This window comes from Camellia sinensis, chromosome 1, assembly GCF_055761805.1.
Source record: "Camellia sinensis isolate YWXY chromosome 1, ASM5576180v1, whole genome shotgun sequence".
NCBI classification, from domain to species: Eukaryota; Viridiplantae; Streptophyta; class Magnoliopsida; order Ericales; family Theaceae; genus Camellia; species Camellia sinensis.
Genome location: NC_138961.1, coordinates 60,059,010 through 60,080,211, shown reverse-complemented (window position 1 = coordinate 60,080,211; position 21,202 = coordinate 60,059,010). Strand labels below are relative to the sequence as shown.

At 36.1% G+C, this 21,202-nt stretch overlaps 1 pseudogene; it reads right to left on the bottom strand.

The window, feature by feature from the left end:
• Nucleotides 1–2,499: 2,499 nt before the first annotated feature.
• On the bottom strand, nt 2,500–3,234 carry LOC145798410 (secreted RxLR effector protein 161 pseudogene; annotated as a pseudogene).
• Between the last annotated feature and the right edge of the window lie 17,968 nt (nt 3,235–21,202).

Sequence of the window (21,202 nt, the reverse complement as noted above, 5' to 3'; positions counted from 1 at the left end):
TTTCAGTTTGTATCTGTGTGTGTGTCTCTCTCGCTCTGAGTCTCTCTCCCTCTCTCTCCTTTTCCCTCTTTTCCCCTTTCTGATTGTTGCTTTAGGGTTTTATATGCTTGATTCAGTTTAATTTCGTGTTGATTTATGAAATTGGTTTGGTTGTTGTAGTTTGATTTTGAAACTTTTAGGGTTTGATTTCTACACATAAATCCCAAATTCAAGCTCAAAACAGCCATCCAAATTTTGTGTTGATTTCTCAAAACTTTTGGTTTATAAGTACATGTAGATGGGTGGCTTTGAGGATCATCTTTTTGGTAATACTTGACTATGAAATGCAATCATTAAATTTAATATATATTATTTCTTTTACTTAAATCAATTTGTCCTTGTTTATTTGAACATCCTCATCAAACTTATTGAAATATTGGTTGTTAGCACAAGAATTGAATTTTATGACTTGTTGTTTCAAATTTTGTTTATCTAAATATGGTCTCTTATTTCTTCAGCGAATTACAGGCATTTGGTTTAGGGGACAGTAGTTTAAGGAAATTAAAATAGGACTAAAATTGCAAGCATTTGTTAAGGGAGATGATAGTTTATGAGATTTTAGATGCTTGCAAGCATGTATATACCCCTTCCCATCCCCGTGAAGAAAATTTTTGTAAATTGGCCACTAGGGGAAGGTGTGAGGTTCATCATGTATTACCTATTTAAGTGTGATGATGTCCCTTGTATTACCTATTTAACTGTGATTGTTTTTCTTTGGTGGTTCTTATTGCTTGAGCCTTCACCAGTGTACTTCATTGACTGGTAGTTACTTAAGAGGCTCAAGATTTGTTTAACTTGTGGAGGGAAAAGGTTTTTGCCTCTGCACTTGTAGGAATGTACCTTTTAGACTGAAATGATGTCTCCTTTTTCTAGTAGAAATTTCACTAAGTTCTATTTTTTTTTTGCACTAAATATTAGACGGATGCGTTTTACAGTATGGATCTGGGAATGTTGCATAGCCTAGGGACTGCACAATGCATTTCTTATTAGTTTACTTCATACATATGTTTTCTGGTTAGAATTTTTTCACTGCAACTACAAATGGATATTGAATTCACTTATAATGATTTAGTGAACTGTTAATTAGACGTTATGTCATGCACGTCAGAATCAATAATTGTCATGAGTTATTACCTTTCTCTAAATCTTAATAATGCCAAGTAGAAGTTATATTAGCGTCATTTTCAAAGTAATTATTTGTAATAGTGTTTTTTTTACTACCTATACATTGACCAAAGTGATTTCTTCTTTTTGCCTCTAATTTTCTCATTAGGTATCATTGGCAACCAATTTTCTTCTGCAGATATTCGCATTATGGGCTAAGAGGCCCAGAAAGAATGGGGGCTTGAGCTATACAAGTGACAATGTTGGGGTTGTTCTTGTAGTAACAGCTAGAGTGGTTGATATTACTCAACGATTTAAATTTGTTCATTTGTATTTAAGGGAATAAATGACACTTCATTGTGTTTAGAAAGTTATATAACAAAATTTAGCACCACTTATTTGTTGCTTTTAGATTGATGTCCTTCTTGGTTAGCTCTCCTAGTAGTCTACTTCTGCAGAAAGTAAAGATTTCCCCTCTCACTAGGTCTATTAGTTGTCCACCTTTCATTTTTATCCAGAAAGACAAAATGAGATGGAAAAAATCCTAACCCTAAACCACCGACTTCTCCCATCACCATTTGCCACCTCCGTCTCTCCTCCTCCTCACCTCCTCTGTCACTTACTCCCTATATATTGTTGTTACTGATGTTGGACAAAGCCCCTCTCTTACCGATGTGGGACAAAGCCCCAAGCTTATTTCATGTTTTCCAAAGAAAAACATGGAAGGTTTTGAAAACACCCAAAAATAAACTATAAATTTGAAAACCCATTTTGAAAATTCCCCAACATTCCCCCACCATTTTCAAAATATCAAATGATGATTCTCGGTTCACTTGGCAGCCTTATGTATAGGTGAAGATATCTTACGATTTGAATCATTCACTTAGTGAAGACATCTCAAAGTTAGTCAAGATGGCACAGTAGACTTGTCTTTGAACTAATGATCTTTTACGACTAACCGGACATGTCTCACGCACAGTACATGTTACCTCAAGTATTCAAACAAACCAACACGTGGATTGGCCTTGTGTCTATATCCTGTTTTATGAGCACTTTAGAGTCAAGTCCTTGGACTCATAGGAAGCGGCACCACCTCCTACACTCACATAGGTAAGTTTACTAAGAGTACCCCTGTAATTTACAGTACCCTAATAACTTAGTTGTAAGCTTATTAAGAGTTTGCTAACTCATCCTCTTTTTTTGCACATTACAGGTACCAAGCACTTCAACCTTGGGATGAAAATGAAATAAAACTAAGTACTTGCAATCACGACATATGGTGTACTTGGGCTCATTGAACTCAAGACTTGATGTTTCTTCAAGCGTTGAGTCAAGTTTCCACCAGGAATGATTATGTTAAGTGGGCTTAAGACCCATCCCCTTTGATGTTTTCCACACCAAATCCCTTGCAAGTCCCTTTGTTAAGGGGTCGGCCAAGTTTTCACTTGACTTTACATAACTAATGGTAATTACACCTTCTGTGATTAACTGCCTAACACAACTATGTCTCAGTCCTATATGCTTGGACTTTCCATTATAGACATGGCTATAGGCCTGTGATAGTGTTGCTTCACTATTACAATGCAAAGATATTTGTGGCATAGGTTTTGGCCATATCTTAATCTCTAACAAAAGATTCCTTAGCCACTCTGCCTCTTTGCTACAAGAAGCCAATGCTACAAACTCTGATGCCATGGTTGAGTCTGTTATGAATGTTTGCTTCTTAGAACCCCAGGAGATAGCTTCTCCTCCAAGAGTAAAAATCCAACCACTTGTGGACAAGTGATCTTCACGGTCAGTTATCCAACTAGCATCCGTGAATCCTTCCAGCACTACTAGATAGCCATTATAGACTATTCCATAGTCTATTGTTTTCCTGAAGTACCCAAGTACTCGGTTAATAGCATGCCAATGCACACTACTGGGATTACTAGTGTATCTACTAAGTTTTCCCACTGCAAAAGCAATATTAGGTCTAGTGCAAGTCATGGCATACATCAGGCTACCTATTACTCTTGAGTATTCAAGCTGATCAACAACTTTTCCAGTATTAGGATACAATTTCAAATTTGAATCAAAAGATGTAGACATGGGTGTACAATTATATTGATTAAATTTCTTAAGAATTTTCTCAATATAGTGTGACTAGGTTAGAATCAAATTATTGTCCTCTCGTTTGATCTTAATAACCCGAATTACATCAGCCAAGCCCATGTCTTTCATATTAAAGCTAGACGACAAGAAACTTTTGGTACTTTAAATGACATCATTGTCAATACCAAAAATAAGCATGTCATCTACATATAGACATATGATTACACCTCTATTTCGAGTAAACTCATTGTACACAAACTTATCAGATTCATGTATCCTAAAACCATTTGACACTATTACTTTGTCAAATTTCTCATGCCACTGTTTTGGAGCTTGTTTCAATCCATATAGTGACTTCACAAGTTTGCACACTTTGTGCTCTTGACCCTGTACAACAAATCCTTCCAGTTGTTGCATGTAGATTTCCTCATCTAACTCTCCATTTAGGAAAGCGGTCTTAACATCCATTTGATGGATTTCAAGCTTATAGATTGAGGCTAAGGCAATCAACACTCGAATGGTGGCAATTCTAGCCACCGGAGCATATGTATCAAAATAATCGATACCCTCCTTTTGAGTAAAACCCTTAGCAACTAATCTTGCTTTGAACTTGTCAATTGTGCTAGCAACTTTCATTTTTCTTTTGAAAATCCATTTACAACCTTATTGCTTCTTTCTAGAAACCAACATCTTGAGACTTCATAGCCTCCTCAAAGGTTAATGGATTTGAATCCATATTCAAAGAAATCATGGTTTGCTTACAATAAGCTTTCCTAGTTCCTTCTACAAGGTAAATAACGAAATTAGGGCCAAATGACTTCTCAGTCCAAGTCCTCTTACTCCTCCTTAGCTCAATAGGCTCATTAGGTTCATTAGGCTCAATGGGTTCATGTCGTTCACTTTCCTCTGTAGACATCAAAGAAGTTGATTCATTTTCTTGATTAGAATCCAACCTTGGAATGGTTGTGAAACGATTCTCATAAAATAGCGCATCACGTGATTCAATGATTGTATTTGTTTCCACTAAACCATTGTGCTCTATTACCAGAAACCTATATGCTTTGCTATGTATAGCATAGCCATTGAACGTACATTCAATTCCCTTTTCACCTAATTTCTTCCTTTTAGGTTCAGGCAATCTGACTATGGCTCTACAACCCCATGTCTTCAAGTAACCAAGATTAGGTTTCTTGTTTTTCCAAAGTTCATAAGGAGTAACATTTCTTCCCTTTAGAGGAATTCTATTGAGTATGTGACCGGCAGTGAGCAAGGCTTCACTCCAAAAACTAGAACTTAAACTAGAGTAAGAAAGCATAGCATTAATCGTTTTTGTTAATGTCCTATTCTTTCTTTCAGCTACTCCATTTTGTTGTGGTGTATAGGGTGCAGACTTCTCATGAATAGTACCAACATTTTCATAATATTCTGGAAAATAGTATTCACCGCCTCTTTTAGACCTAAGTCTCTTTATTTTGACATTACACTGATTTACTACTTTTGTCTTAAAAATTTTGAATTTATCAAGCACCTCGTCTTTCGAATGGAAAAGATAGATATGACAGTACTTAGAAAAATCATCAATGAATGTTACAAAATATTTCTTACCACCTCTAGTGGGGGTACTATGCATGTCAGATACATCACTATGCACAAGTTTAAACAGAGATGTGGTTTTAACTACTTTAGGAACTGGAATGCTTGCGAGTAATTTTTGATTGCACACAAAATTTACATTTTTCAAACATATCAATGTCATACTTAGGAATTAAATCTAAATTAACCATATCATGCATTTTCCTAGTATTAAAATGACCTAAACGAGCATGCCATAAAGAAAGAGAATCAACAATATAAGTAGAAATATATGTTTTATTGATAATGTTAAGTTTAAACATTCCCTGATACATGTAGCCCTTCCTAACAAAAATTCCACCCTTAGACAAGACAAATTTGTTCGACTCAAATACTAACTTGAAACCATGCTTATTAAGCAGGCTTGTAGATACAAGGTTTTTCCTGACATCAGGTACATGATAAACATCATTAAGACTTAAGACTTTTCCAGATGTGAACTCTAGATCCACCGTCCCTTTGCCTTTGATAGCAGCAGTTGAAGAGTTGCCAATGTAGAGAACTATTCCATCACTCACTTGTTCATAAGTAGTGAAACGACTCTTGTCGTTGCAGAGATGCCTTGTTGCTCCTGAGTCAATCCACCAATCACTAGCATTTTCGAGTATATTCATCTCGGATACAACAGCCACAAACTTGTTCTTCGCATTTGATGCTTTTGGCTTTTTCTTGTATGACCGGCATTTATTCCTAAACTGCCTTGGCTTGCCACAGTGCCAGCAAGTGCCTTTCGACTTCTTAGCATCTTTCTCAGGTTGGGGTTTGCGCTTATGCTTCTTTTTGTTGAACCTCTTGCCATCATCCACCATGTCAATCTTGAAAGTCTGAGCCAATTGGTTTTCTTTACTTTCAAGAAGTCTTGACTTTTCCTCAACTTGGAGGTGTTAAGCCAATTCCTCTAAAGTTAGATCTTCCTTTTTGCGTTTTAGAGTTTTCTTAAAATCCTTCTAAGAAGATGGTAGTTTCTCTATTATAGAAGAAACTATAATAGATTCATCCACATTCATATTCTTTTTTTGAAATTGACTCAGAATATGTTGGATCTCATGGAATGTTCCATAATGGGTTTTGTATCAATCATAGTAAAACGCATAAAATTACTAACAAAAAATTTCTTACTGGTGGCATCCTCGGCGAGGAACTTTGACTGTAGTATGTCCCAGAGTTTCTTTGCCGTTTCCAGATATTGATACACATCGAACAGAGAGTCTGACAGTGCATTCATAATGTGTCCTAGGTATGGGTTTGCTCCATAGTATCATCTTCTTGCTCCACCGGATAGGGGGTAGTCAGCACATAGACCACTTTGAGAGTGGTGAGCAAACGTGCATCTTCTTTTGCCAGCGACAGAAATTGCTGCCATCAAACCAGTCAAGCTTCATGAAATCTTGAGTCATTTTCTGAATAGACATCGCCATATCTAAATATTGTCTTTAGATTGTTGGAACAATTCATCTTGAATTCTTCAATTGGTGGTCTTTGAGTCTTTAAAATTTGGCGATGATTATGTCTATGTAGAACATAAATTTAATGCTTCAAGTCACGTTACTTAGTCGCTTTCCTAAAGACAATATTTGCACCCACTAAAAGGTGTGCGGGGGGTTACAGCAAATTTGCCTCCATGATATAATGAAGCCTGATCTAAAGGATCAAGTCTACTAGCATTTGCATTGACAACAGTAGATCAGAATACTCTTGATATAATCAAGAAAACCAAGACACTGATAATCAAATCTGTAGAACTTGATTACCAATAAGAAAAATAGAAATTTTCTTAAGAAACTCTTGATTGAAAACACTAAATCAAGAGGGAGAGAGAGAGAGAGAGAGAGAGAGAGAGAGAGAGAGAGAGAGAATTGCAGAAAATGAATTATGAATTTTTGGATGGAATGAAATGGATGATTTCGCAGGTTATTTATAGGCCTTGATGCACCTGATCGAATGGTCATGTCCCTTGATTACATCCAATCAGATCTGACCGTTGGATCGACGATTTACGGTGCAGATCATTCTCACACCGAATAGACACCTTGACTAATCATACCTGATCACGATCGGGTGGCATCTCATCTATACAATCGTGTGCATCTCCAATCAACGGATATGATCAATCCGCTGCAGATCGGACACACAACTATTTGATCAGTTGGTTGACTCATCGTCAATGGATGACACGTGACTGCCACGTGGAGCTGACTGTATTCCACGTCACCCATGCCACATCATCACTCCAACTTGTTTGATGCAAATAGGAAAGCGCCCTTATGGCGCCTTGCGCCTGTGCAAAGTGCAAAGTGTGCCATCGAACGCCACACAGCCCACGCCACGCGCACACATGTGCGAATGGTGCGAAGCACCATCCTTGCGGTGTGGGTGCATGCACACTAGTTTTCACCTCACAATTCCATATTCAAAAGAATATTCCATGTAGCACTTTATTAAGTGCTCCATGTTTTCCTCTTTTTCCGATGTGGGACAAAGCCCCAAGCTTATTTCATGCTTTCAAAAGAAAAACATGGAAGGTTTTGAAAACAACCAAAAATAAACTATAAATTTAAAAACCCATTTGAAAAATTCTCCAACACAGTTCCTGAAATAGTAACAAAAACAGACATTTCTGTAAAGAACAATAAAAAGAAGCCTTATTTGAGTAAAGACCACAAATGAAAAGTCTCGGGATGAGGCCAATGCGGTTGGTATTAAAACTAGATGACAAACAACATTGGAAATGATGATATTGATAGAATTGTAATGTTGATTAGATATATACAAATGAATGTTGTTTTATTTACAAAATGGTATTGATAGTCATTTAATTTGTTCGTGTTACCTTTACTTTCCATTGACATTTTTCATTTTTTGTCCAATTTTATAATCATTTGATGTGCAAATATTTTCATAAAAAAATTACCTAACAATATTTCTCTTTTTCTTTGGTACAGATGGATGAACTCCTGCACGAAGCTGAATTGTATAGGACTAGTTGGCACTTGTTACATTTTTTCAAGGATTATATATTTTTGGATAGATGTGCACGGAAATTATTTGGATAGACTAGTTATATTTCTGGATAGATGCACATAGATAAAAATTTAAAACATAATAACAAGTACTTGTTATGTTTTAAATTTTTATGCTAGATGGATGTGAATTGGATGATTATATAGATTACATGACTTTTAATTGGACGATTATAGAATTACTTGTGGATGAAAACTTATAATAGTTGATGACTTTAATTAAACAAGTTAAGGATTTGATGATTTATGTAAATTGTTGGATGTTCATGATTCAGCTGATTTTGTTGGTTTGACCGATTCTTGCAAATTACAGGTTATATTGAATGGATTTGATGGATTATTATATTTTGAAAAACAAAAAGAATTGAATTGGTGACCAAAAATTGGTTTTCTTTTTCCTATATTGGCGACCAAATGATTAGTCGGGAAAAATAAAGTAATACTTTTGCCGACTAAAGTTGTTAGTCGGTGTATGACCATTCACATTTGGCAACCAAAATGTTGGTAAGCAAAAGGGTACATTTTGCGACTAAATAATTAGTTGCTAAAATTATTAATTTTTCAACCAAAGAATTTGGTCGCGAATAGGTCTATTGCTGACTAAAGTTTTAGTTGCGCAAACATTATTTTTGGTGACTAATAGATTTGGTCGGGGAATGTTACTTTTGGCGACTAACATATTTGGTCGGGGAATGGTACAATTAGCGACTAACATATTTAGTCGGGAAAAATATCACTTTTGGCGACTAAAGTGTTTTAGCTACAAAATGATTTAGTCGCAGTAAATATATATTTAACGACCAAAAATTCAGTCGGCAAATATAATCTTTTCCCGATTAAAAAAATTTTTAGTCGCTAATTACTTTTCCCGACCTTCCATTGGCGACCAAAAAATTTAGTCGCGAAAAACTTTTGCCGACTAAAAATAGACTTTTGACAACTAAATTTTTTATCGACAAAAGTGTAATTTCCTGTAGTGACACATTAAATTCAAGGTCATACGGACACATAAGAAAACACTTTTGCACATAATAAAAAAATTTTCTTTTGTAAAAACTTATTTTGTTTTGTTGAAACAGATGGTTACACTTAAGATGGCTACAACGTAGCTGTAACCCTACAATTATTATGCAATATTTTAGTCTTATTGTGCAAATTATGGCATATTTTTAAATGTTTGATCTCATGAAAATTTCTTATCTTTACAGAAACTAAAAGAACTATGATGGGAAATCGCGCCGCTAGTGGTTGATATCATTTTATAGTATGAGATTGCAGATTTTATTTTTATAGAGAAAAATTTGATATATATATATATATATATATATTTGTAATGTTTCTTTATTTTTCATTGTGAAAGTTATATGTAATTGTTCTGTCGAAGTTGGTGATTGTTGATTTTCAAGTCAGTTTGATATAATATTTTTTTTATATTTATAATTATTTTTTTTGAGTAAATTACTAATAAGTCCTAATAGGTGGATTTAATTCCTAACAAGTCCTATTAAAAATAAGTTATAGTATAATCGTCACTAAAAATTGATGATTAATGACTTTTTTTTGCCATAATTTTTATAAATTGTCATTAAAATTTACAATTAATGACATTTTTCTGTGACGAATTTTTTAAAGGGTGATTTACAGTCAAGTCCGGTTTTGACAATTAATGGTAGCTTAGGTCCTACTCACAAAACTTTAAACTTAAAAGTCCTATTATTAATTTTATATGACCAATCTACTATTACAAATTGAACACCACAAACATTTTGTTCCCCCCACTCTCTCTGACTCTTTCTCTCTCTCTTACCATTTCGTTCCTCCCTCTCTCCCTCTATCTATAATTCTTTTAACTCTTTCGCTTCATATTTGTAGAACATAGTAGATCCATAAAAGCAAAGCACTCATGGCAGCAACCTCACTTTTGCTTGCCAACTCTCCTCTCTCAGCCTCTTCATCTCCCTCTATTGGTCTCCAAACAACAGTATTTTCTTCACAGACCCAATTCTCAACTCGATCCCAATCCAAACCCAGAATTAGACCCATTCGCCTATCAATCGTTGGATCTTAGGTCGATGATTTTCAGAGGTAGGAAGACATAGTCATCATTGCCCATCGCTTCTTGTTGGAACAATCTTCTATGTAAATAAAATAAATTGAAATAATTCAAACAAAATAAAAGAAAATTTACAGGATTTATTTTGTTGAACCAAATAAAAATCAAATGACCAAGTCGAGTGTGTGACACTCTGTCCTTAAGACAGATTCGCCCCGCTACGGTGCTTACGGTTGAGTGGCATCTATCTCCCATGATACAATGATCTTAACCAATTTGTAGTAGCACTCCAAAATAAATTGTTCGGCGAACCAAACCTGTGTTCTAACTCTCTGAATATTTATTCTAAAACTAAAATGAAGAATAATGCACAAAATAAAATCTTGACAACAAAGATGGGATTTTACAGACTGATTTTCGGATCCCAAAACACTACTTGAATGTTGGTATTTATAGGAACACAAGTGATGTCCCGAACAGGTGCAAAACATGTAGTGAACAGATGCAAAACTGTGTCAACATATACTGTTTTGAATATCAAACAGAGATGGCCCGATTGCTGAAAAAACTGCCTGGACAGTTTTATAACTGAATCTGTTCAGTGGTTCAACAGATTAAGACCTGTTTGGATTGTCCAACAAATCTGAAACTGATTAAATCAGTTTGGTAGTTACAGTAGGAAATTCGGACTGAAGGAGGCACAACAATTGGACAAGAATTTGAATTCAAATTACAAAATTTAAATTAATTTTTCCCGCAAGAAATTTTGGAAAAGATTCAAACAAATTAATATTAGAACCGACCCATCACCCACACCCAGCCAGACGGACGGCGGCGGCGGCACGTGTGGTGGTTTCGGCTAACGTTCACTTTGCCCATAACTCCTCCCTTCTACAAACTTGGGGTGCCCCTTGGGGCCTAACCCAAGTGTTGTAGGCTAGAGCTTATATACACAAATAAACTCTCTTAAAGTTTCAATGTGGGACAACCCTTTCCAAAGAAACCCATATTTACTTCCTTAAATTTCCTATTCCATGAACCCGAAAACGACGTCATGTTTCCATTCACTCATAAATGGTTTTGACGAACCGTCTTCAGCCTGTGACTTGTCACGCGGCAAGGACCACTTCACCTCTTCGGACCCGCCCCAAAAGACGTTCGGGGCCCACTCAATTTTTGAGCTCAAAGTTGGTCCAAAATAAGCCCTATAAACTAATTTTTCCAACACTTCTTGCCATCGTGATTGCCCACTGCACGTTGTTGCCGCCGCCACCTCTCATCGCCACAACCCAGTCATGTCTATCTAGAACCAGATCTGGAGCTTTTTCAGATTTGGAAAGTGTAGAAAGAGGAGGATGAAGGTGAGGGTAAGAGAGAGAGAGAGAGAGAGAGAGAGAGAGAGTAGATTGATAATGTTCTCAATTTTCACTTTGAAAAAATTGAGAAATTTCTCAAAACTGATAATATTCTTAGTAAGTACTGAAAAAACTATGAAATTTTTTAGTTTTGGTAATTATAAACTGAAATCATTCTTAGTTTTAAAATTGAGAACATTCACAATTCCAAAACTGAGAACATCTCGGTTCTTAACTACAGACCAGATCTCTAGATCTTAAATCCAACATTCTCAATTTTGATATTTGATTTTATTACATTGCTTCTGAGTTTGTTAAGTCATCATCATTCAACTTGCAAAACATTCTCAATTTTTATATTTGATTTTGCTACATTGCTTCTGAGTTTGTTAAGTCATCATCATTCAACTTACAAATTGACGTGATCTATCAAAAGGGTAGGAACGTCAGTTGCAATTCAAAATGGGACTTGTGTGTTCAAAAACTTTTACATAGGACTTAATCTACCACACATGTTGTCATTAGGATTTTTAAGTAATTAATCATTTTTTAAACTATCGCTGAAAGTTAAAAATTAGTGATTTTTTTGTGATTTTTTTTAAACTATTGTTAAAATTTATAATCAGTAACATTTTTGTGATAAAATTTTTATACTATCGCTGAAAATTAACAATTAGTGACTTTTTTTAATAGTATATGATGAAAAATGACATTAATTATTATAAAACCTATTAGACAATAAGTTCACTTAGTAAGATCTATACATAAGTCCCCCTTATTTTTCTATCTATCGACACAAATACACACACCCCTTCCTGCCCCCCCCCCCCAAAAAAAAAACAAAAGAGGATAAAAGAGAGAGAGAGAGAGAGAGAAGGTAAATTACTAGTAACCCCTTTAGTTTAATCTAAATTTCACTTTTTAATCTCTATAATTTCATATTGAACTATTGAATCCTTACACTTGAAATCTAATTTGAATTTTGTCTTTCTATTTGACTTAGGGGTTCAAATTAATGATTTTGAGATATGAAAATAAAATTTAGTGAGACTTACGTATAGGTCCTAATAGGTTGATTTATTGTCCAATAGATGCTATGATAATTAATGACATTTTTTTATCAAACACTATTAAAACAATGTCATTAATTGTTAATTTTCAACGACAGTTTGAAAATTTTGTCACAAAAAATGTCACTAATTTTCAATTTTCAGCGTTAGTTTGAAAATTTGTTATAGAAAAACGTCACTAATTGTAAATTTTAGCGACAATTTATAAAAATCGTGACAAAAAAATTAACTACTTGTCAATTTTTAGCGACATATGCAAAAAATTGTTACAAAAAGTTAATTTTTAGCGATGATTTTACTATAAATAATTTTTCAATAAGATTTGACGGAAATTAAATCAAACTATTAGGATCTATTGGTAGTTTATCCTAAAATTTAATTTAAGTCAAATTATACAAATTGAAAGTATAATTTTCCTTAAAAAATTTAAAATAAAAACTATGATGGTGATGTATTATTTCATGCATCCTCTTAATATTATATACTACATCGTAAAATATCTTCCGAATTGCAATCCAATAGGTGGGACATTTTGGCCTCGTTTGGAAACAAACTATTTTGATAACCTTTTAATTTTTATGAAAAGATATACAGAAAAGTAGAAAAAGTGATATGACAACTTATAATGAATTTTTGACTTTTTAACTAAAATATATAGTTGCCATACGAGGTCTTCGAGTTGGGTTGCAAGTAAATATTCAATTATATAAGAAATTTATGGAATTAAAAAAGGTTTCACTCTTTGTGTAAGGATTTTTCCTTGAGGATTTTACGGAGAGAACATCATTATACTAAAAAAATAAAATAAAATACAAGATTGTTGGCTCGTCATCCTCATAACTTCTACTTTCAATCCAAAATGTAATGTGTACTATGCTCCAAACAAAAACTTCATTATTCATAAATGAAGTTAATTAAAGATTGTAAAAAGGGCCTGTTTAGGATAATTATAACCATATAATGGCAAGTGAATTCAATTTGATAATCAAATAATATTCATCCAGTTAAGACCAACCTAACATCATTTATCTCCGAAAAGGCAATATTTCAAAATTGTAAGAACAATAATCTGTCTCACCAAATTCATCAATTTACCAAAAGAAATGAAGTTCATGTTAAGAGTCATCATTGACTCTTTTAGAATTATTTAGGCCATTAGCTACACATGTTGAATAATCTAGAAGACTTCAAAAAGATCTAGAAGACTCTGGAAAGATCTAGAGAAATTCGGAAGATTCTAGAACATTCTATAAGGTTCAGAGCATTGAAGTTTGGAGAAATTTAGAGAAATCTACAAGGTTTCAGAAGATTTTAGAGTATTAAGAGACACTAGAAAAAATTAAGGTTTTAGACACCAAAATTTAGGGGCGAAATTATATTTTAGGGACCAAATATTTTTGTTGCAAAAAGTAGTTTTAGCAAGGAAAATTGAAATTAGTGATGAATTATTATATTTTTGGAGACTAAATTATTTTGTCCCTAAAAGTGTATTTATTAGTGACATTTTCAAAATTTTGTCGTTAAAAGTCTTATTTTTGATTTTTCTGGACAACTTTTTAGCAACTACCCTCACGACGATAGAAATTGGTCCCTAAATGTCTTTTGCAACAAAAGTTTCACTTTTAGAGATCAAAAAATTTGATCTCTAAACCTCTTATATGTTGTAGTGGGAAGTATAGAAAACTCTACTATATACTAGAATGGTTTAGAAAATTCTAAAACATAGTGAAAAGTATGAGTGTATACTTGAATATTTTAGAGGCTTAATAATAGCATATGGGTCAAAATGATAATAACTATCCATTGAGGAGATTGATGGCTATATATAAAGGGAAGTAACCCTTTTGGAAGGTATAAAGTGGTACTCAAGTGTCAGTGATTCAAAGTGAGATGTGTTTGAGAGTTTCTGTTTTATATTTGATTATATGTTTGTATTTAATAAAGATTCACTTTTGTGAAATCCGTTGTGTCCCAACTCAAAAGTTCATTTAGGCTAAACCCAAAACCCCCCTATAAATCTTTGAAAATAATTAAGAAAATATCCAAACCCTACTCACCTATTGTCAAGCCTTCAATTGAAGAAATGGAAAAACTGAAAAAGCCCACCAAAGCAATAACTAGCCATATAAATGTTGCACCACTAACAATAGAGAAATTATGAAAATGGCTAAATAATTATACAATGTAAGTATAATATAGTTTTTCCAATTTTAAAAAATAGAAAAACAAAACTATATTCTCAAAAGTTTAAAAAATACAAAATAAATTATAAAAAGATTTCAAAATTTTCATTTGAACCTAAAATGGAAAAATACACCAACGAAAACAGTATAAAAAAAAAAACCCATGTAAATAGTTTAAGCATCACCGCTATATACACCAAATTTAATCAACCTGAATTCTCCTGAATGAGACTCTTCTCAATAAGAGTTTCCCTTTTTGGAAACTCGCGGGATACTATTTGCGGGAAGAGTCTTATTTGGGCAAATTTAGGTTGAACAAATTCGGTGGATAAATCATTAATCTAGTTTAAGATATAAGGTAATTAGATTTTTTGATAGCAACAACTTAATGTTTTTGTGTCCTCGTTAAGTTTTATCAAGTTCTATCAGCTTTAATTTAGCAAGAAAGTTTATGAATTTCTTGCTTTATGTAGTAGTTCTTTCTGTCCATTTGGGGAGAAGAGGATTGATTGACTTCTCTTTCTTTTCAGTACACAGACTAACATATTGTTGAAATACTTGATTTCAACAAACCCATGATGGGTATTTTGACAGTGCATCTATGAAACCTTCTTGAAAAACTCAAGAGAGCTACTCTTCCTCAAATTCTGAAGTATCCCCAATCCATAGCATAAAGGAATGATGCTCTGGTCTTCTTATATGACCTATAAATGATTTGACATTCGCAAACTGAATGTTGCATCTATTACAATAAGCATTGGGACTATTTGTCATGTTTGAGTGATGGGTTGGTGTAGACACCCCATTTTTGACCGTCCTCAAGACTTGGTTGTGCTTGCAGGTACATCCAGCCACAAGTTCGATTGCTCATCGAGTACTCAATTGTTGCGGCGGAACGTCACAGGTATGAGCTTTCCAAACCTTGTATCCTTTCTGCCCCATTTTTGGTCCATGTGTTGGTCCTTTCAGGTTGATTCTCATAATGCACTGCCGGTCACCCTCTTCCACTACCGGCCATGCTTTTTTCCCTGCCTGCTATTGATGAAGCCTGCCAGCCATCAATGAGGCATTGCCGGCCACAACTGATGGCGGGCAGAACACCTTGTCTCAGCAGATTTCACGCCAGATCTTTTGAGCCGGTTGGTTTCCACTCAAGCTCTTTTCAAGCTTGTTTAACAAGCTTTGCATTGCCTTTCTTCTATATAAGGAGAGGCTCCTCCTTCATTTGAGAGGTTCAAAAAAAAAGGCTGAGAGTTATATATATAGCTTTGTATCTATATCTCTCTTTGTTCTTGTTTTGTGCTTCACAAGTGTAGTTTTGTCTTAGTTTAACACACAAACACACACTCAAACACCTTGCTTGTGTTGCTGGGGCTTCTTGAAGTTATTTTTGGTGTTCTTGGGTTGATTTGAGCTTGAAAAGCTTGCTGGAGCTGCAGTTTTAAAGAAGGTCTTCAAGGGTGAGTTTCTATCCCTTAAAACCCCCATTCTTGCTTAAGCTTTTAACCCTTCTTGCATGCTGTTTTAAGATTAGCTTTCTACTAGAAAAAGTTCTATTTTTTCATGCCTAAAAAGTTTTTATAAGGTCACTTTTTCGTTTAGGGTGATCTACCCCCCTCTTAGGCCTTGTTAGGCCTTGCTTTGAGCCATCCCTTTAGGCTCTTGTTGCAACCTTTGCATGACCTTTATACCACTGAAATCCAGAGGATTTTCAGTGGTGGAAAGGTGGTTTTGGAGTCTTAAATAGAAGAGGGTCATCCCCTCTCCTTGTGTCTTGTTTACTTGCTTTGAATGCCTCATGTGTAAGCATGTTTGTTAAGTTTATGTTGGCCATATCTTAGGATGTATTTGTGGTTATTTTTCTATGGCATGCCACTTTTTTTGTTTGGTTTTGTCACTCCATGCATGCCTAATGCACTTGTAGTGTAAATCACACAAACTAGTCTTGTGTGCTTCATGAAGTAGCATGTCATTCTAGCTTGATTTGAGTCCATTTCAGCATGTTCTTGGTGTTGTTTTACCATGTCATATCTCTGTTAGGGTTTGGTTTAATAGCTCCTTGCATGCTCCATGCACTTGTAGTGCATTTCCATGAAATAGCCTAACATACATCATGCTTTGACGTGTCATTTTAGCATGGTTTCGGCTTAGCTCTGAGAGGACTTTGTTCATGTTTTAGCATGTTTAAGGTCTGATTTATGTTGTCTTGGTCATGCATGACTTGCCTTGTATAGCCTTGGTTCAATCTAGCTTGTTAGCTTTGTGTATTGAGTCTTCTAGCATGCATTACTTGGACTATTTTAATGATTCGGCATCATTCATAATGTGATTTTAGTTCATGTTTCATGTCCATGTATTCACATTTGTCATCCATTCAATGCGTTTGAGGGTTTCCCCATTTATGCCTTAACATGAATCATTGTGTATGCCTTCATGTCTTAGCTTGTGAGCCATCATTTCAATGCTTATTTGGGGTTATTTTGCCATGATATAGCTCTAATTTTTATTGGTTAAGTCATCCCATGCTTGGTCTTAATAGGTGTAGTGTAATCCACCTTATTTGCCTTGTATGCATCATGTCTTATACCCTTCATGTTTGCATGTTTTGGCTTACTCCATGCATGTTTTGGACTCATTTTGACATGTTCTAAGACTGTTTTGGGTTGCCTTAGCCATATGCTTCATGTTTTGCATACTCGTAGTACAAGTGCTTATGCTTGCTTCAAGCTTTGAGCACCATAGCATGCTTCATTTGTATTGTGTACATGATTTGGCATCATCTAACATGACATTTCAGAGCTTATAGTAATGCCATGTTACCACTTTATTCATGCTTTAAGTGCCTTTGATTGTTGTGCATTGTTGCCTAGTTTTTGGCTTAGCTTGTATGCTTGCATGCCTAGGTCTTTGAACCTCCACCTTAGCATGTTTCGGTCTTTGTTTTGACCTACTTGAGCTCTGTCCATGATTGGTTCTTGCATTTGTGCCATGTATTGCATGCCTCATTTGTAGTCCTCTTTATTAGCCCGCATGCTTTAGGACTCTTGTATGCCTTATTTGCTTTGTTTGAATGATTTGGCATCATTTCTTACTTAATTTCAGTGCACTTAGTGTTGTTACACTTCCACTTTTGTCACTCTTTGAACCTTCTTGAGGGTTGTGCTCTATGGCCTACTTGGTGGGCCATTGTATGTGCATGCTTATATATGCTTTTGGTGCCTTCACTTTTATGTCATGGCCACTGATTTGGGCATGAAAGAGGTCTACCCTTTTGGTTTAAGTCCATTGAGTATGCTATGTATATTGCATTGAGTATGCCATATTGTTCATTGCATGTAGTATGCCATCCTACATTGCATTGTGCATGCCACGTGGTTATTTGCATTGTGTATGCCAAGTTATTTTGCCTTGCATCAAGTATGCATGTCCCTAACATTGCTAATTTGTCCTTGTAGCATTGCATTGTGCATGCATGAATGCATTAGCATTGTTGTTTCGATTAAGCATTAATCTGAGCACGAGAAACGAGGGATGTTTCATACTTCAAGTGATGAAACGTGCCTCAATTCTCGGTTGCCGACGTTCTTGATGATGCATGATAGAGTTTTAGGCTTTGTATGTTTATTTGTGCATTCATTTTACATTGAATTTGCACAAGTTGGATCTTTGGCCATCATGCATCGGGATACGTGATTGATGGTCTTGGATCCGATTATGCCTCTCCCTTGATGTTTTGAGGTGATATGGGGTGGCATAGTGCGTACATACCCTTGGGAGACCCTCCATTTTCTCTATTTTGTGCTCTGCTACAGCTTGGTGTCATAGCATACTAGTGGCCAGCACCCTCCCATTGATGGCCGACAACTCTTCATTTTTGGCCGGTAGTGTGCACTCTTGGTCGGCTGGGTGGTCGGCAGAAGCTCTTCACGGTCGACAGGCCACTGGTGCACTCCTCAGCACTGTTTTGGTAAGATCCAGCAGCTAATTCACAAGGACACCCTGCAGACAGAGCCTCAAGAGAGCAACTGGAGAGCTTTTCGGGACGGCGACCGAGAGCATGCATCTTCTAACTTCAAGCGGAGCTGAGGTAGCATTGTTTATTGCTTTTCTTATTAATTAGCTTGAATTTGTAATTAATTAATTAATTTGTTAATTAGTTAAAGTTTTGTAATAATTAATAAGTAGATTGCTTATTATTCAATTTGGTTGTGTAATAATTAGTCTAATTAGCTTAATTAGATTAGTTGATTAGCTTAGTGTATTCATTCAGACCCTCCATCGAGAGGGCGAATTTTGTAATAAGCGTGCGTGTGTGCGATGCATGTCTTCCAACCCCACGTCTTTCTCCCTTTTACTTACCTGCTTTCAGTGGTTAGTTTTAGGGCATGTTTCAATTAGCATCCTTATGCTTGCATGCGTGTATCCATTCATCTGTCTTGCATGCACCGGGCTCGATGCATCATACTAATTGGATTGTACTTCAATACATTTACTTGAATACGTGTTCAACAGCATGTTATCAAGTTACATTCACATGCAATTTTAGAATAGCCGAGCCTATCTCTAGTTGCATTTTGTATGTGTTGTATTAGCCATTTTAACATGAACTAGGATCATACATGATTTCTAACTAATTCTTTGTTTTGGCTTGGAGTACACTGTGAGTGTTTACGCTTTAGCATATTGCATGTATGTTAATGTTGCCATGATAACATGCTTTCCATGAGGCTAACTGCTTATGTGATATAACTGCCTGAATGCCTGTGGGTGAAGGTTGGATTGCTTGAATTGGAACAATTTATTGAAGTCCTCGATTTAGCCTACTTACGAGTAGCAAACTTCAAACCGTTTTCAAAACAAACAAATATGCAATGTTTTGTTCCAACTTAGGCGATCTAGTCTATACTTGTATGCTGTGCGCATCACATCGTAAACTAGCTAATAAACCGGAATAAGAACACATGTGTTTTCGAAAACAAAATATCATACTTAGTAAAGGCCGATCTTTGATCGGTCGAGCGGGGGTGCTCATTGCATGACCTTCCCCTCTCGCACCCAAGTTCTCGAGCCGAGGTAACTTTGGTGATGACGGACATGTGGCCTTAGGCACGAGTCAGGGTTTCCTAAATTTCCCAAAACAAAACATTTAGGTGGCGACTCTGTATCTGGCAAAGCAGTACATGTTTGGCACTTCTTTATAAAAATCAGTTTTCCAAAATGATTTGCTGGATTTGGACTCTTTGGTGATTTATCGATCTTGCATTGTACTTTGCGAGATTAGATTTAGAACCGTGACATTGAGTCCGAACTGTAGTAAGCCCAATGAACAAAATGGAATTTCGCGGCCATTGCTCGCGCGCGGAGCCCCGGACGTTCGGGCACGTCTACAGTTTCTAGCGACTCTGCTCGGGAAGTTAAAGAACTTGACTCGAACTCATGATATCTTGTTTTATTACACTTATGTGTTTCTTTGCATTGCATTTGCATTGGTGCGCCTAGGACACCATGTTTGCCATGTGCTATTCCTGAATGGTTTATCGGAGGCCCGCTTTGAGAAGCGTGCCATAAGGCTGACCGGTTGCAGGCTCTGCCACGGCGGGAAAACAAACCTCGATTTTTACCGGGATATCCTTTTTGACCATTCGACCTAGTGCATATCGGAAACCGTAGTGACCATTCCAAGCTATGACAGGTTGCTTACCCAATTATAGGTTGTTTGAAACCGCTGCATGCGTAGTGAAACCCTAGCTCCTGACAAAATAGGACAGGGAAACCCTACCCCAACATAGGGGTGTTTTGGCTATCATTTGCTTGCTATGTGCTTTTAGAGTGCGCCTCTACAAGGAATGCATGTATCAGTTTGCAAGTCTGGGTATCAGGCCTGAGGGCATCAGTATTTTGGAGGAATCAGTTTTACCTAAGGGTATCAGTTTACAGGCAGAATTATGGGCAGAATTCACTAATGAGTACAATCATTTAGCTATGTTCATGTCTGTATTGGTGAAATTGGGTTACGATGCTGCCGGTTTTCTCTTTTGTAGGGGGTAATCTTGGAACCGTAGCTTCAGAAGGCTCCAATATCTCCTGAGGTTCATTAGATTTGTGCTGATAGACTTTGTCAAGTCAGAGATTTAGTTCAAGAACAGCCGGTATTTTCCTTCGCTGAGGCAAGGTAGAGAAAGGCCAATCAAGGCTCACTGGTTCATCTGATCCGTTAGTCACCAGTCACATCACCTCTGTTCAGTTCAGCAGACTCATGATGACGCAAAATTCAAAAGAAATTGTGGTCATGGCAGTAGCATTAAACTAGGGAATCGCCATGCAGGGTGAGACCGATGTTGAAATGCAACGCCCGCCCAGGTCACCTACCGCACATCCAATCTGGGAACCCCAATTATTCCAAACCCATGAGCCCACCACTTTTGAGCTGATGGGAATGATCGGCGATCTTCAGAGGTTTGTGGCTGATCTAGCCTTCGGAATGTCGGCTCCGCCATCGATCATATCACATGCCGGGAACTTCATGCCGGAAGAGCCTCCACTATTGGGGCGAATTGTAATTAAACTCAGTCAACGCGAAACCATCCCCAGTTCCGGCAATGACATGTCGACAACAACAGGACTTCGCACTGATGTAGCAACCCAAATGTTT